The 15,821-nt window shown below is 45.2% G+C and overlaps 1 protein-coding gene across 2 annotated transcripts in view; it reads right to left on the bottom strand.

The window, feature by feature from the left end:
• CHST15 (carbohydrate sulfotransferase 15) overlaps positions 1 to 13,600 on the bottom strand; it is a 46,091-nt gene extending 32,491 nt beyond the window's left edge. The window contains exon 1 of one of the 2 annotated variants that reach the window (XM_055798142.1): positions 13,450 to 13,600. The gene's annotated coding sequence lies outside the window, so the exon portion shown is untranslated. The remainder of the gene's footprint in view (positions 1 to 13,449) is intronic. The other variant, XM_055798144.1, reaches the window with a different exon arrangement.
• Positions 13,601 to 15,821: the final 2,221 nt, after the last annotated feature.

Raw genomic sequence — 15,821 nt, 5'->3', positions numbered from 1 at the left:
CAGCAAAAATTCCTCCCAAGTTTTTAAAGCATTTCCATATGTTACATTGCTCTGTTGCCAATAGCATTTACTCTACCTTGAGTCAAATGCATGAATCTTTGATTTCATGGGATTAATGTAATAACTTGGTTTAGGCTGTTAATGCACCCAAAGCTTTCAGACAGGCAGGAGACTAAGATGGCATCAAGAGCATGCAGATGCGTTTGGAGGGGACATTTTTTTATGTGAAAGAAACTAGAAATTCCTTAATATATGTCTGCACCAGGGACTAGATTGAAATAAAAGCTTGCTAGGGTGTCTTAGGATGGAAGAGATGGCTTTTAAACCCATTTATGGTTTCTGAGCACTAGTGTATAACATAAATAACAATAAATAACACCACCAAGGAAAACCCCTAAAACTCTTATCAAATAAGTGACAACACAAGCATTCTAGGAAAGCGGGGTTCACTTCTCAAAAGCAAGACCCAACCACTACAAAACAATGAGAAATCAAATATGTACATTATCTGCAGATAACAGTATAGAAATACGCTGTATTTGTCAGCAGAAGAGCTCGGTCGAGGTGATGCATCAAACTGCAACTCCAGAGGCAATGGCTCTTTCAGTGCCTCAGATCCAGGGAAATGTGAAAAATGGGTCTGTACTGACCTGTTCTATCCATAACACCATCCAGTTGCACATGTTTTTTTAGCGGCCACCAAAAGGAGCTGTATGGTTTCAGAAACAAGGCGCTATAGGAGCTGGCGCACACTCGGTTTCCTCTGACACTTTCCACCCTCAAGAAGGGTTTTAACAAAACACAGCGGTTGCCACAAGAAGCCGTTATTAATCATTGTCTTCCACAAAGATCACTCGATGCCCACATCTATAGACAGCAACATGCAATAAAGTGCCACAAAATGCCACATCTTCCATCAAAGCATCAGGACTGCGAGAGCAGCTCCGGACACCGCAAGCCCTCCGTCCTGCATTACGTCCTCTACAGCCAAGGTCCCAGGAGAACAAAGCTGCCTCCACCCCAACGGCTCTGGTTTGTCCTGGCTCCAGCAGAAACAGTTTAACACCAATCCAGCAGCCCTGTCACCCAGACGCAAGAGCCTCTGGGCCATGAGGCCATCAACCAAATTGGGTCTTTCAGTTGGGTTTCTTAATCATGAAGTGCTGCAGTGCTCTCCCCATGAAAGCCCTCCACCCTTTGGCCACATAATTGTTCGAGCTCATCTCTTCGCTTAGGCTTTCAAAGGGGAGTTGGCATCTTGGTTGTGACCATCCCCATCTGCATCTCCCGTGTCCTTCGGCAGAGCAGGTCCCGCTTCGCACAGCTGGAGCAGAACCTTGAGCCAGGCAGGGCCAACAGGGGAAGGCGCCCAGGGATCAGCTCTCTGGCCCAGATGGACAAACTCTTCCTAGTGGACAAAAATGAAACCTACTACATGAATAACTGAGTCAGTCCTGCTGCTTTTATAGCGGTTACCTCACCAGGATGTGGAGAAATTAGGCATGCTAGAAGATCATTCATCCTAGGTATGTAAGAGAAATAATAGTCTCACCACTGACCATTTGATTTAATTTACAATTTCCTTGCATGTTCAAATCCTGGAAAACATCTTCAGCATCCAAAACGTTTATAACCAAACTAAGTGACTTCAGAAGTTCAGAATAGTCTAAACTCAGAAAATTTCAGTTCTCATCAAGTGAAAAAATAAATTATATGCTGATAATATACCTCATTTTATTTGCGTGAATGGCTCGGTGTTGTAAATTAGACTTCAATAATAGTAGCAAATCAGAGTAAAACCTTACAAACACATGCTTTTTCTTCCTTTACATGTGAAAACTTTGAAATTATTCTTACTTTTCCTCCTAAAGGTACAGGGCTAAGCTACGCCAACAAAACTAATCTGGAACTGACAAACTGGTATTCTCCAAACATGAATATTTAAATACAATGTATGCATTATTTCATTAATGTTTTTATCTAGAAGCTTCTGTCCAACCTGAAAAATGATTTAAATGAGTAAAGGCAGCAGTTTCACTGCAAACATTCATGCCACACACAGCAGACTCAGGGGGATGCTAGAGTGCACTCAAGTGTATCTCAGAGTTTGGTTAATGTCCATGTGTATCCGACCCTTGGGGCAAAACCAGTATTTGCTTTCTTGGAGTAACTCCCAATGGCAGATGTCAGAGTGCTTTTCAAAGGTGCTTTTCAATTTGTGGATGACAAAATGACAGAGTACTGACATGCGTTACCTATACTACCATATGGCATAAAATGGTAGAAGTCCAAAAGAAATCTAGTTCTCCCAACTCACCATGCAGAATCCCATTACATGGGGATTGAGGGACTTTGAACAAAACGCAGATATGTATTGTGCATGATAGAAAGTCACCGGCAATCCAATTTCTAAATAAATCATCTAAGGCAGAAAGCATGGAATCTGAATTTCCCGCAGTAACCGTATTAAAACAGAGCGAATTTCAGTCTTTCCATAGGCTCAAAAGACAGGGAGGGTAATTTCCCTAACCTTCCCAAGCTGCACTCACGCTCCCCATCCCAGAGCCAGGCTGGGACCCCACTGCACGATGACAGCAGTGAGCACTTTGGGGGGCCAAAGCTGGCAGGTGGCATTTTCGGGAGCAATGGTGCAAGACCTGCAGCTAGGAAGTGAAACCCCTAGTTTCATAAGCAACTCTTAAGAACTGAAGCCCTCAATAATTGGTTTCATATTATCTGCTAAAACACTAATTTGTTGCATTTAGAAGTCAACACTATTTCTGTTAGTTAAGGAGTGCTTTGCTCACCTCCGGTTTTGCTCAAGCATAGAAGAAAAGGAGGGGGGGGGGGAAGTCTGTGCCATATACTCTGCCTCGAGTTAATGAATGCCATGCTAGAGCACATTTTTCACCACAGATGAAAAATGAAGGTAGCTAGTCTTTCAAAACAGCTGCTCCTGAGGACTCAAAAGGAAAATAATTTGGAGAGCAGCCCTCACATAATTCATTCGGAGCAATGGATTGACATCCTCCAACTGTCATGAGATCCACAGAGTGAGTACAACTCCATCTCAAACTGAAATCTGAAGTAGAAGACACATTCAAAACATGAAAACAAACTACAATACTACCACTGGGGACAAAACCCCAAACATTAATCATTATCCTTTAGCAAATCACTCAATTTTCAGCTGTTCTGCTTCAAGTCCAGAAAATGAAATTTCCCCTTTCTAATGGTGCTGCCTTTGAGCACAGACCAAAAAATAAATGAGCAAGAGGCTTATGTGACCAGAGAACAGAAAGAAGGTCTGCACCTGTCGATCTAGCATCTCTAGTAATGAGAGGAAAAAAACCCACCGTTGAGCACCATGACCCAGATCACGAGCCCTGTGCTCGCTCTCACTGGTGAGCAATCCGTCATCTCATCCCGCTCACTGATACTGCTCACACTCACTGGGGTCGGGAAAAACCGCTTTGCACTGGGTACCAAGTGTTCCTTTTCCACTTTAAGAGATATATCACCATTTATGTTTATTTACCCTTTTCTCTGAAGCCTTTAAACCCTGTGGATCAATTGCATCGTTCTGTAAGCGGATGCTGTTCTCTGATTCTAGAAGTGGTCCTCCCCCCGTCTGCACACACTTCCACCTTGCTTTCAGTCCCATGTGACTTCAAGACTCATCTCACTGCTTTTGACTTGGCTGAAGAGGAACATATATGCCACTGGTTCAAGTGTCTTTAACAACAGTATAATTCCTAACAACAAAACTGTCCTTTCTATAAAAGGTACTTTCATCCTATTGAAAATCTAGAAAGCCTATTAATTATTTTCTTAAAGACTGAATTTCAAAATGTCACTGCTGACATTTAAGGCTCATAAAAAATGCAAGCCTATATTATCTGTGAGAAATGAGTTTATACAATCTATTTTAAGATGGAAATATTTATCAAGGAAGACAGTTGCCCATTATGAATAAAAACAGAAACAAAGCCACTTATAGCAAGTTGCTTTTTTTTCTTTAATCTTTTACATACCAGGGGTGTATTTCTCCCAAGCACAGTGGTGCACAAAATAAGTGACATCTGGTGGCTATATGCTGTAATATAACAAGGCAACTCATTTCAAAGCTGTTTACCAATTCAAATTTTAAGTTTACTGCTTCTTAGTAAAGCTTTCTAGATGTTTTATTTATTTATTTTGACACAAATACTTCTGAGACTCCTAGGCATCACGGTCCCTATGCATGGTGACAACTGCTGTAATCTAATTAAAGTGGGATTGTCATACTCACATCAGGCAAAACATGACTCAAAAAAGGAATTAGCAAAACAGCACCAGGATTTAGCTGGGGGACACCAGAGAGAATTGTACAGGGCCAGACTGTAAGACAAGGCTGCACAGACTTCTGCAAAGGAAATCCTTCAAGTCCTCAAAGTAATTAATATCAGCCCAGGTTTCTCTGAGCTGTTTTTCATAAGGGTTTAATTGAACAAAAAAAGAAACAGCTGCAATTTTGATTCTGAGCTTAGCAGCGTCCTGGTGACTTACACTTATACAAACCTGAAGCAGCCTTTCCACTTTCCATACCTTGTTGCTCCTCAGCAATGGTCACATCTAATCCAGCCAAGCCCACTGCACCCAAACCTGCACTCCAGACACAAAGCGAGCACAGCTCCCCTTCTAACTCCTACAGCCCAGGAATAAAGCTCTCTTGTAGAAAGCTATAAGCCTCTCTTGGATAATTAATATATATACTGTCAGTCAGATACAGTTAAAATTACAAAATTGCTAGCACTGCATTTTCAAGGCTTGTAATACCAATTTCTTCAGTAATAAGTATTTATGGGAAAAAAATCTCTAAGCACTAACAGAAATGAGATTAAATATAAACAGACTCTAAATATTTATCAGCAGAGGAAGTCCAAAAATATCCCTGCAAAACTAAAGCGGATGGCAAGCTAAATCCAGAGCCATTGAGCATTCTTCGAAGGATGTGCCAGGAGGAACTTCATTTTCAGTTTGACATCGCTAAATCAAATTAATTCCTTCCTCCTATTCAATTGCTACCTAAAAATCCTTGATGCCAAAAGGACAAAGATAAAAATGTCCCTCAAACCATGCCTGAATGCTGCACTGGGTGCAAAAGCCTGCCCAGACTCCCACCCACACAATACCGTCGTGCAATACTTTAAATAAAGAGGCAGACTTTGGGGCTTTCCATCACTTTTAAGACCTGAAAGTCCTTACCAGGAATGTCCACCTCCATGGTCAGCTTCCCTTAGTGTGGAAAGGAGCACACGTCTGCAGGATCTCAATAAAAGGGGACCTCTGGGATAACACAACTACCGATAGATTATTTCAAAGAGAAATATTATTTCCTTTACACATACCCTCATCCCCACCAGACACGATCTTCAGCTTAAGGCTTCCTCCTGGCTGAACTAAAGAACAGATGCACAGAAAAGTGCAGCTGAATGACTTCAGCTTCAGTCACTCATCGAGAAGAAAACTTTTTAAGATCCCATTTCAATTCTTTTTTTTTTTTTAAATCTTGGCATGCTGAAGTCAGCAGGAAGACGTTTCATTGACTTTAATGAAGCCAGAGGTTCATCCTGAGAATTGCCTTTTGGAATGAACACAGCATTTATATTATCTCATTTCAAACCCGCAGTTTTTCTGTTCAATGCAACTTAATGATATTTGCTATTTCAGAATTACTTGTTATCTTTAAAAATACACAAAGAAGGTTATTAAAATGCTGCAGTGTGAAATTTTTAGTGATTATGGCTGGGATATTCTTATTTCATTAACAGGCAAGTATTTTTAATGCACAAAAATACATTGTCATAAAGTTTCAGTTCATTTTCTATTATGGAAAAGCTTTAGCATTTAGGAATTGTAATAGTCCCACAAAAATTACTGTTGATATTTACATGCTTACCTGCATTTTCACAGCACATTTCTTAGTGGCTTTTGTTTAATCTTTCATTATCCAATGTACTAGTGCAGCAAGATAAAAAACTGAAAAACAGGATACGTTACTACACCCACTTAATGGGTACCATTAAAAAAAAAGCTATCGAAACTCAGCTGAAGCTTTTTATGCATTCCCCTGTGTTACACCACACTGAGCTATTGCAGCATTGTAACTATGATATCAAACTGCAAGAATACTCCATTTTTAAAGCTTTACACAGAAATAAGCAGCAGGTGATTCAAAGCCATCTAAGAAAGGCATTTTACCCAAAGAGTTACTGGAATCTGGTTTTTAAAAAGAAATGTAGTGGTGGCTTAAGCTAAAAACTACTTGCTGTCCAGTACCAGAGCGTTATAGCACTGGTTTTCCAGCCTTACCGCTACAGCCGCACACTTTGTCGAGCAGAGGACTCTGACCTTCTCCAAAACAACTGGAAAACATTTTCAGTGCCCACAGTTTGGAGGAGCCAGATTCTGGTCCCCCTTACACCACTGAAAACCAAGAGCTGATTTACTCTCCATCTACCCTAATGCAAGAGAAATCCACTTGGGATTTCCATGGATACCAATATATATTCTATTTTACTATGCTGTGTGTTTTTAATAATGCTGATCTCCTTAGCAATGTTCAAAAATCCTCTCTACAGAGTTAAACACTTCAATATTTAAAATAGCCTCATGTCAGACAAATGAATTTTTCCTCTTTCCTGTAACGAGAGGTTCCACTGTTCCCTTCTGTTCACCTCTCACATCTCATCTCTTGTTGAAACTGTTTTTAAAGCTGGTATAAATAGCTTTGCAAAGTAATTCTAATACTAAATGTCAAAAGCGATCGTGCTTTCATTCTAATTTATCCTTATCTGTTCCTCAGGCAAGTTAATCCTCAACCTGAGATACTGTTTTCATAGCTCTATAATTTATGAAATTTTTCATCTAAATTATTTACTTTATGAATGGCTCCAACGAGTTGCTCAGGGCATAAAGCTGTAATACTCGATGCTGAAGTGCTCAAGAATACACTTTTGTCTTTCTAAACGAGGAGACCGCCACCACACCTTGTGCTGTAATGGCTATTGGTAGCCTTTAATGCACAGCAGTGGTTTTACCCGGACTTTTTAGCTGACCTCTGCACATAGATGCAGATACAACCCAGACACCGCAGTGTTACCCCAGGTCGGAGCTCCAGGGAGCCACAAAACGAGCAGAGAGTCCCTGATCCTGAGCACAACCTCCCAGGGTGAACCCATGCTCCACCGGGGAGCTGGACAGGCACCAGCTCTGCGCAGGGTCAAAACCGCTGCACGTGGGACCTGCTGCTCTTCCACCTCAACAAAGCGACCTCCCAAACCCCTTCCAGAAACAGCCCCAGGAATCTTCCTCAGGCTTCAGTAATCAATCCAGAAGGAAGAGCCGTAGAGCAGCCGTCCTGCAAATGTACTAGGCACGGACTGAAGACAGAAGAGGAGCACGACCGCCAGCCTAACGTGGTGAAATAGATTTACAAAAAGCTGGGCTTTCAGAGTGCTCCTTGAAAATCCTAGAAATTTCAGGTTCATTATCCATTTAAATTATTTAACATTAACGATATCTATTGAACATTATCTCTTTAATAGCTGCGTAGCTCAGCCAGAAGACAAATATCTCAACCGACAAGTAGCCAAAATCAAAGAGGCTGGAAAGGAATATTAGATAAGGCATCTTATGGACTTGAAAAAAAGTGTTGGTTTTAAGACCTGTTGAAAGAATTTTCAGGAGATGAAGCTCCCCTGTGAAGAGCTGGCCCTGCAAGCAAACCCATCTCATTTCATAATATATACTGCTAATAATCTATTAAGCTACCCTTCTCCATTTCCTCCCGTTTCTAGCTTTATACAGTGAAACCTCCTGGCTGCACCAGTCAGAGTCCCTCTTCTCTGGGCTGACAAATTCCAGCGCTCACAGGCCATTTACATCTTAGCTTCAGTGCAGCAATGTGAACACCAGGTTCTTACGTTTTCTTCAAATCACATGCAAAATCTTCCAGAATCCTGATTTCTATTACCTTTTTTTTTTTTTTTTTTTTTTCCTGAGGTCTCCCCTATTTGTTGTTCTCTCCCTACTAGTTTGGTGCCAGATCCAAAGCACTTTAAAAAGTGCTTTTTTTCCCCACGCTGCCCCAGGACATGAACCCCAACTAGGCACGTAAAGCATATAAGGAGACCACGATCTTCAGTCGTCTGATACCATCCAATATTGCAAACTCACATCCAACATGCCGCCTACTTTCAACACTACTGGCCACCAGGTTTCTTGTAACAGGTGCCCTAAGTACACACATTACAGATAAACCTTTATTCTTTTCCCTCTGCATCTTACAGAAGCTCACATTTTTTCAAACTGGTTTTATCTTTTTTTCTCTGTACATCTTTGAACCTTGCATTTTGCTTTCACTCTTTTTGTTTGATCTCACAGTTCTCCCCAGTTAAAACTCACCTGTAACACAAAGACCGCCGTTATTTGCAAGAAATGTCCTTCCCTATAATCCATGCAATACTGAGAAGCTACCAGGTCTAACTTAAACTTGGTTTATTTAAACCGTGCACCAATATATGCAAAAAAACCTAATAATGCAAAAGTCTTTTTCAATCTCATCAGTTTTTCTAACTTTACGGTAAGATAGCAGGGTACATTCAACCACACCGAACATCAAGGTTTTTTTACAGGAAAAATACCTCCTCGTGTTTTTTTTCCCTACTGGAAGGTGTGAAGCAAATGAAAAAAAAAATGTCAGTGTTAGTATATGGTATTTAGGTACGGATCTACACCTTGTACAGTGAGGAACAAGCTACCTTAGATACAGAGTTGGCATAAACCCTCACACACCTATTTATAAAATGGTGTGCACATTTGGTGAGTCCAAATGATGGCACATGAAGTTTTAGAATAGAAAGTGTGTATTTAGTCGCGCTTGGCATATAAAAGAATAAAGACGTTTTCACCTCCCTGCCCCTCCATCACCATCGTTCTCCTCAGGACTGCGCTCCTTTCAGATGAGCCCCATCACAAGAAGGCAGGCGCCTTGGCAGACAAGCGCCTTTCCCCACCGATAATGCTGCCGGGGCCGTAGCGGCTCCCTCCAAATCCCGGGAAGAAGGTTGGATGCACCAGGAGCTCCAAAAACGTTTCCGGAGCTGGGTTAGCTGATGTGTGCCACCTCATTTCTGGCAGGTTTGTAAGGAAACCAGCAGGATTGCCACTTCAGAGATTTGGAAACCGTGTTCCAGCCAGTTCCATGTCTTGGGGGAATTTTAAGAAGCTGGATCTGTGAATGAGAAGAGGCAGGGCGATGGGTTGGGGTGGTGAGTCCATGGCCTCTGGCGTGCTGCCACAGAAGTAGAGTGTTGGGACAGAGCCTGCCACAGACCTAGTCACCTTCCCCATCACACCTGGTCACCACCACAGCTGCCTTGTCATTGCCACCAGCCACCCGTACTCAACTGGACATCATTTTTCTTCCCGTTTCTTCTCACAAGGTACCATGGCCATCACCTGGTTGTCTCTTCTTATAGCGGATGCCACCCTCCTTCAAACTAGCGCTTGCAACCCATGTTCAACAGCTGCTGGAAACCAGGTGTAACACAAATCAATAAATATTCCATGGAAAAGCTACATTAACTGCTTGCCCCTGAAGTGCTGTTTAGGGGCATGTCAGGCACAGCTGTGTAATCAAAGGATTACAGCGCTGCAACGCGCCTGCCGCACGCAGCTCGTCGGGAGCTTGCCGGTCTCCCTCGCATGTAAAAACCAACACGAGTAACCAGGACAGAATTGTAATCATGTCTTTCAGCCTGGGAAACACAAATGGAAAGGTCGTGGGGACAAACAGCCACTGCGACTGTACAACACGCTTTCTTTTAGATATATGGACAGCCCTACATATTTTTAAGGGAACGAGTCAACAATGGTATACATAGTTAGTCAATAGTAGTGAAATTGCAGTGGAAGTGGAGACATCAGTGTAACTCAGGCAGCTTTGAGATAAGAACTTGTAGAAGCTTACAGAACCTTTCCCCTTGCGTGAATAGCTGTATTTAGACTCCAAATCTGGCAACACACTTTGTCAGTAAGAAAAACAGTCCACTTCGCTAAAAAACATAAATAAATAAGAAATACTAATTTGTGGGGGAAAGCAGTGCAGAAAAAAAAATGTACTCTTATTGGAAATCTACCTTGTCTCTTCACAGCACTTTGGATTCTTCCAGCTGAGCAACATAACTCCAGCCAAGGAGTGAAGTGGGAATTCAGAGTTACCTCTCACTGTGCAAGGTACGGAGGAAAACAGGTGGGTTAAGGGTGGAATTGCAGCCTGTAGACAGCAATTAAGGAGCCTGGTTCAAACCAGGGCACAGCTCCTACAAACTTGATGAGACATTGGAAACAGAGCGATTCACATCACCCAAGTCAAGCATCCAGGGTAGCACTGGATGATTTAGCAGCACATTTCCTTGGTGTTTCTGATTGTGGGATATACAGCCTTTTAAGGACACAGTAACTGCAAGAGTAATTAAGAGATAGGAGGGAGAGGGAGCATACTGGCACCTGCTTAAGTCATGGCTTTCTTCACCCGAGTGATGTATCAATAGGAAAACAGAAACGCAGTTGCATGTTCTAACTGTCTAAATCAATTATGTCATTCAGGCAAGATCAGAATGCTTCTGCTAGCTTACCTCTAGAGAAAGTATATCGGAACGAAATGGTAACGCAACGCTGAGTTACAGCTCTTCAGAATTTTGCTCCCGTGAACACATGAGGAGCCACTCAGCATAGGAAAAGTAGTTAACAGTAAGAAGGAATCCCTTCCTAGTCCACAGAGGAATTTGATAAGAAATTCGTATTGGGGGGTGGAGGGATTGCAGTATTGTGCCTACAATGCCTCATGAACTTTGGAAGAGTTTGCTGTCGTCCACCTAACAACTTGGGCTGAAACATAAACCAATACTTTGAGAGACACTTCAGTGTTGGGACACAGTCCATCTTTAAAAACCTGCGCAATAACACTGACATCACCTGGGCTACCAACGTAACCTTCGCCCACTGAAACTCCTGGTACTCACAGAGCTCCTGCCACAGGTTGCTTAAAATAATGTTGAAATATAAGCAGGATTTTATCTGCACCTCTGTGACTATGCCTACGTAATCCTATCCTTCCTAACGCTGCTAGTGGATTACATAACTTCATCTTTCAATTTAACCACATGAAATCATGAAAGTCTGCCTCAACCTTCTCATTTATACTATTGCCAGATCCCTAGTTTTAGTCTAGCAACAAAGACAAAATCCATTACTGTCTTCCACTGCATTAATGGAATGGCATGTACATCTCCACTGTTTCATCATATTCCTGTTACAAACCACCATATAAAATGCTCTAAAGTAGAGATTAGTCCTCCTGTTACAAAACCTGAACCATAAAACTATTCTGTTATTGATTTCAGAACTGCATGGTGACTGCACTTACAGACACAGGATCTAAGGGCCATTTAAGAAAAAAAAACCCCACGTAGTTTCACTACTAAATCTTCGTACAAGTAGTTTCCTCTTTTCTGCATTCAGATTGATTTTCTTTCTTTTGGCGTGTGAAGAGCCAGATGAATCCTTTGACTCAATGCCCAAGAGTGAAATGGCACCAGCAGCAGCAGAGAAGCTCTCAGGACAAGAGACGTGTGACCACATTTTAATCATTGACAAAAAGAAAAAGCTTCAGGACAACTATTCCATTAGTATTTACCGTTTATAAGGGAGTGCATATGTATATATGTGTGTGTGTGTGTATATATATGTGTGTGTGTGTATATAAAATACATATATCAATGTATATAAATAGCATAGATATAAATACATATGTATAGTCCATATCTACATGTTGTGACCCCTTATTGACGGAAATTTCCCTTTTTGCCAGAGATCAGGTAGTGCCCAGTTAGCATCAAGTGCAGTGCTGTTCAATTAGGCATTTGTTTACACAAAGGAGTGCATATGATTTTCAGCTAAACCTTAAAAATATTTACTCTTCATGAACAGTTCCAGCAAACTCTGAGATTTAATCTGTAATCTGCTCAGCTGACTACTCTGCTTTTTTTAGTCACAAGATACAAAAGGCACACGTTTGTTCTGCAGGAGATTATCATGATGTTTGGTCTGGTTAACAAATCAAGAAGTGAAACCAGTTGTATGTCATATGCAAGCAAATTAATAGTGAAGAGAACTTTAGGCCATAGAACTATTTAATAATAAGAAAAAGATAAAACCAAACAAATACATTCCTGCATCTGAAAGTTTGGTAGGTGTTGAGATGCACCATCCAAGAAATAATACTATCTATTAACCTACAAATCTACCTGTGTCTCAAAGTCAATTCACTGCAGAGTAGGGCTGTAGTGTTACAATGAAGCAGCACAAGGAAAAAAAGAAAAAAAGATAGGAAAAAAAAAACCCCAGCAAACAAACAAACCCCCCCAAAAAAGCAAAACCATCCAGGACACCACCAAAGTTCAGCTGGCGGGTTGTTGCTTAACAGACTCTAACCATAATAACCCGGCACTGAACCCTGACTGCATTCCCAGCAGAAGCATGCTACGGGGCTATTTTTAACAGCCAACAGCTTGCATTTAAGAAATATCCCTCTTTCCTTAAAAATCTGCATCGCTGAAAGGCAACATCCATCCACGGCTTCATTCCAGGTAGGATGCGCTGCCGGCATGAGATGGACCCTCCAGTGAAAGCCGCTTCCCCAGCGCCAGCCCACCCCACCAGCAGCGCAAGGAGCCGGTGCGCCCCGGCAGGCGGCGGGGACCAGCCCAGCACCGGGCGCGGTGACAGCGAGTGGCTTTATCCCAGTCACCATCCCGCCCCCTCCCCCGGGGCGCCAGCCGGCTCGGGGGCACGTCGGGAAAAGTGTGTGTGTGTGTGGGTGTGTGTGTGGTGGGTGTGTGTGTGTGTGTGTGTGTGTGTGTGCGCGCCCGTGTGCCCCCCCCCCTCACCCCGCCGCCAAGCACCGGGGGATGCTGCACCCGGGAGATGCTGCACCCGGGGGATGCTGCACCCGGGGGATGCTGCTCCCGGGGGCGCCCCGAGGTGCCCCAGGCCCGCCCCCGGAGGTGGGGGGCCACACTCCCGGACCCCCCTTTTGCTGGGGGTGGCACCGCCAGGCTTCACCCCGCAGTCGCACGGGGAGGGGGGGGGGCAGCCGGCCGTGTCTCCGCACCTCCCGAGCCGGCTGGCGGCGGCGGGAGCACCGCGCCCTCGGGGCCGCCCCCCCGGGGCTGCCCCCCGCCGTGCCCAGCCGTGCCGAGCCGCGCTGCCCAGCGGTGCCGCCTGGCTGCCCAACTTCCCGCAAAGTCCCGCCGCCTCCAAACTTGGGGAGCAGCGGCCCGGGGAGCCCCCCCCTCCCCGCCTCCGCCTCACCTCCATCCCCGCGGCGGCCCTCGCACCTACCTCCGCCAGCTCGGCTGGGCTCGGCCCGGCTCGGCTCGGCTCTGCCCGGCTCGGCTGGGCTCGGCTCGGCTCGGCTCCGCGCCGCGCTTGCCCGCCCGTCCGCGCCCGCCGCCTCTGCCGGCTCTACCCCGCGGGGGGGCGGAGGAGGAGGAGGAGGAGGAGGAGGAGGAGGAGGAAGGGGGAGGGAGGGAGCGGCCCGGCCGCGCTGCGCAGCCCGGGAGGCGGCGTGCTGCCGCTCGGCTCGCCCCCCCCATCCCCGGCCGTGCCCCCGGGGAGCGCGGGGGGGGGACAGGGGCACCGCGGGGAGAGGGGGCGCGGACCCCCCTTGGTCCCGCCGGGGCGGCGGCGGGGGGTCCCGCCGGGCATCGCCCCCTTGGCTGGCCGGTCCCGGCACCCGCTGGGCTGGGCTGGCTCGGAAGCCGTGGGAAGGAGCCGCGCCTCCACGGCAGCGGCGCGGAGGTGGCACCCACATCCCAGGTTGCGGTGGGGGTGGTGGGGTGGGAGGGCAGCCCGAGGAGACCGGGGGTCACATGCAGTCGGGCCCCCACCCCCTGAGCAAGGCAGCCTTGGATGCCATGGACTGCACACAGCACAGACGGCCACAGCCCGGGTGTGCGATGGCAACGCTGCCGACGTGGGCTGGGAAGCCAAAACCTTCTACTCAGTAAGTGCAAGGTTCGTTCTCAGCCCAGAGGATCCTGCCATGGGCACTTAAACATACATACATGTTCCATATACATATCTAAACACGCCGGCCGCTTACTGCACCAAGCCACGCAATGCACGCGTGCCCTCTGCGGCGCTGCGCGCATCCTGAGGGTTTAATGCCACGCTCATGAAGTTACCAGTGCCAGAAGCTGTTGGGCGGCTGTGACTGCCCGCGGCTGCCAGGGTTGTGGGAGCGCACGGGAGGAGGAAACTCCTCGTATTTCCCTCCTAACACTGAGTGAACCCAGCGCTGGGCTTAAATCCACGTGTTTCATAGGCAGCCGCATCCCTCCTGAGAAGTGAAGGTGACGAAGCATGAGCTAAACACGACGGAGTGGCCAATGCTCTGTTCCAGTATTTCCTTTCGTGATCAGGTCCGTCGTTGGTTATAACTTTCACAGGCATCTACAACTTCACACAAATTTGTGGGGATCTGTTTTGAAGTGGAACCATATGTAACTCCATAGCCAAATGCAAAACAGAAGCTTCCAAATTCCACAGCTGTGGTCGGGAGCTGCAGCCCCAGGATTTCAGGCGGAACATGGTACACCTGTAAGATCGTACATAAATAACTGAGGGACTGACTTAAAAATCACACATGCGCACGTTTCCCACCGCACAGACTGTCTCTCAGTTCAGGTCACATCTGATTCTCACCTAGTTCTCAGGGAAAAATATCTCACAGAATAAAACAGCTGACGAGGTGAAACCTGTGATTTATAAAATATTCATGTATTTTCAGGGTTTCTGGTCCGGGTTAAGTGTGCTGCCTTCCAAGGCCTTTGTAGGCCTCCTGGAATGCTCTGAATAGCAATTATGCTTAGCCAGATTCCTGCATCATTATACTCCCTTCCTTTTAATGCATTTTTAACAAAAAATAAAAAATCAGAAAAGCTGTCACAAAGACAAGATCTTCATTCCCTGGGGAAGTCTCTCTCCATGCTATTCCTCACCACCCATCGGCTGGAGTAAATATCTTGATCTACACTTGGTAGCCCAAACTTCCAGGCACTCCATAAAGGTTGTGTCTAACCATGTCACAAACTATCTTCAACATCACCTGGTGAGACGGGGAAGGAAGAAAATAGAAAATTTTATGGCATAATAAATCACTGTCCAGGAACTATTTGTGTTACCATGAGCAATGATTAGCCAGAACAGTCAGAATAAATAGTCTGAAAAATCTAAAAATGAATGCTGGACTTTAATTGCCATGGGTCAAGGTGTTCAAAGAGGGAGGACATGAAGAGACCTCAATACAGGAATTACAGGAAAACGTTCTCTAGATGGGTTTTCATAAAACGAGAGCTCCTGACCTCCACCTCTGTAAATATGATTGCTGCTGGTCGCCACGCTTACTCCGCCCCATATAAAGCATCATCTCACTTTTAAAACAAGTCCATACGTACTTCTTAGCTCAGAGCAGGGTCCTCTGGTAAAAAGACGGGCAAGCCCCTCAGCAGCCTTGCAAAGCAGGCACGCGACTGGTAGGGCAAGTGTGGGGGTTTTAAAGGTGATTTTTTTAGGCAGCGGAGAGGTCCAGTGGCTGGGTCTGACAGCAGCAGAACTGTGCCTTTACAACCAGATTTAATTCCGGGATAAACAAATAGGCTTACGTCCTCAAAGCGCCGCTGCAATGGGATGCTTATCCCAGGAAAGGGATC

The sequence above is a fragment of the Falco peregrinus genome, chromosome 1, assembly GCF_023634155.1.
Source record: "Falco peregrinus isolate bFalPer1 chromosome 1, bFalPer1.pri, whole genome shotgun sequence".
Taxonomy (NCBI): domain Eukaryota; kingdom Metazoa; phylum Chordata; class Aves; order Falconiformes; family Falconidae; genus Falco; species Falco peregrinus.
The sequence above is the reverse complement of the archived record's forward strand: the minus strand, read 5'-3'. Positions and strand labels throughout refer to the sequence as shown.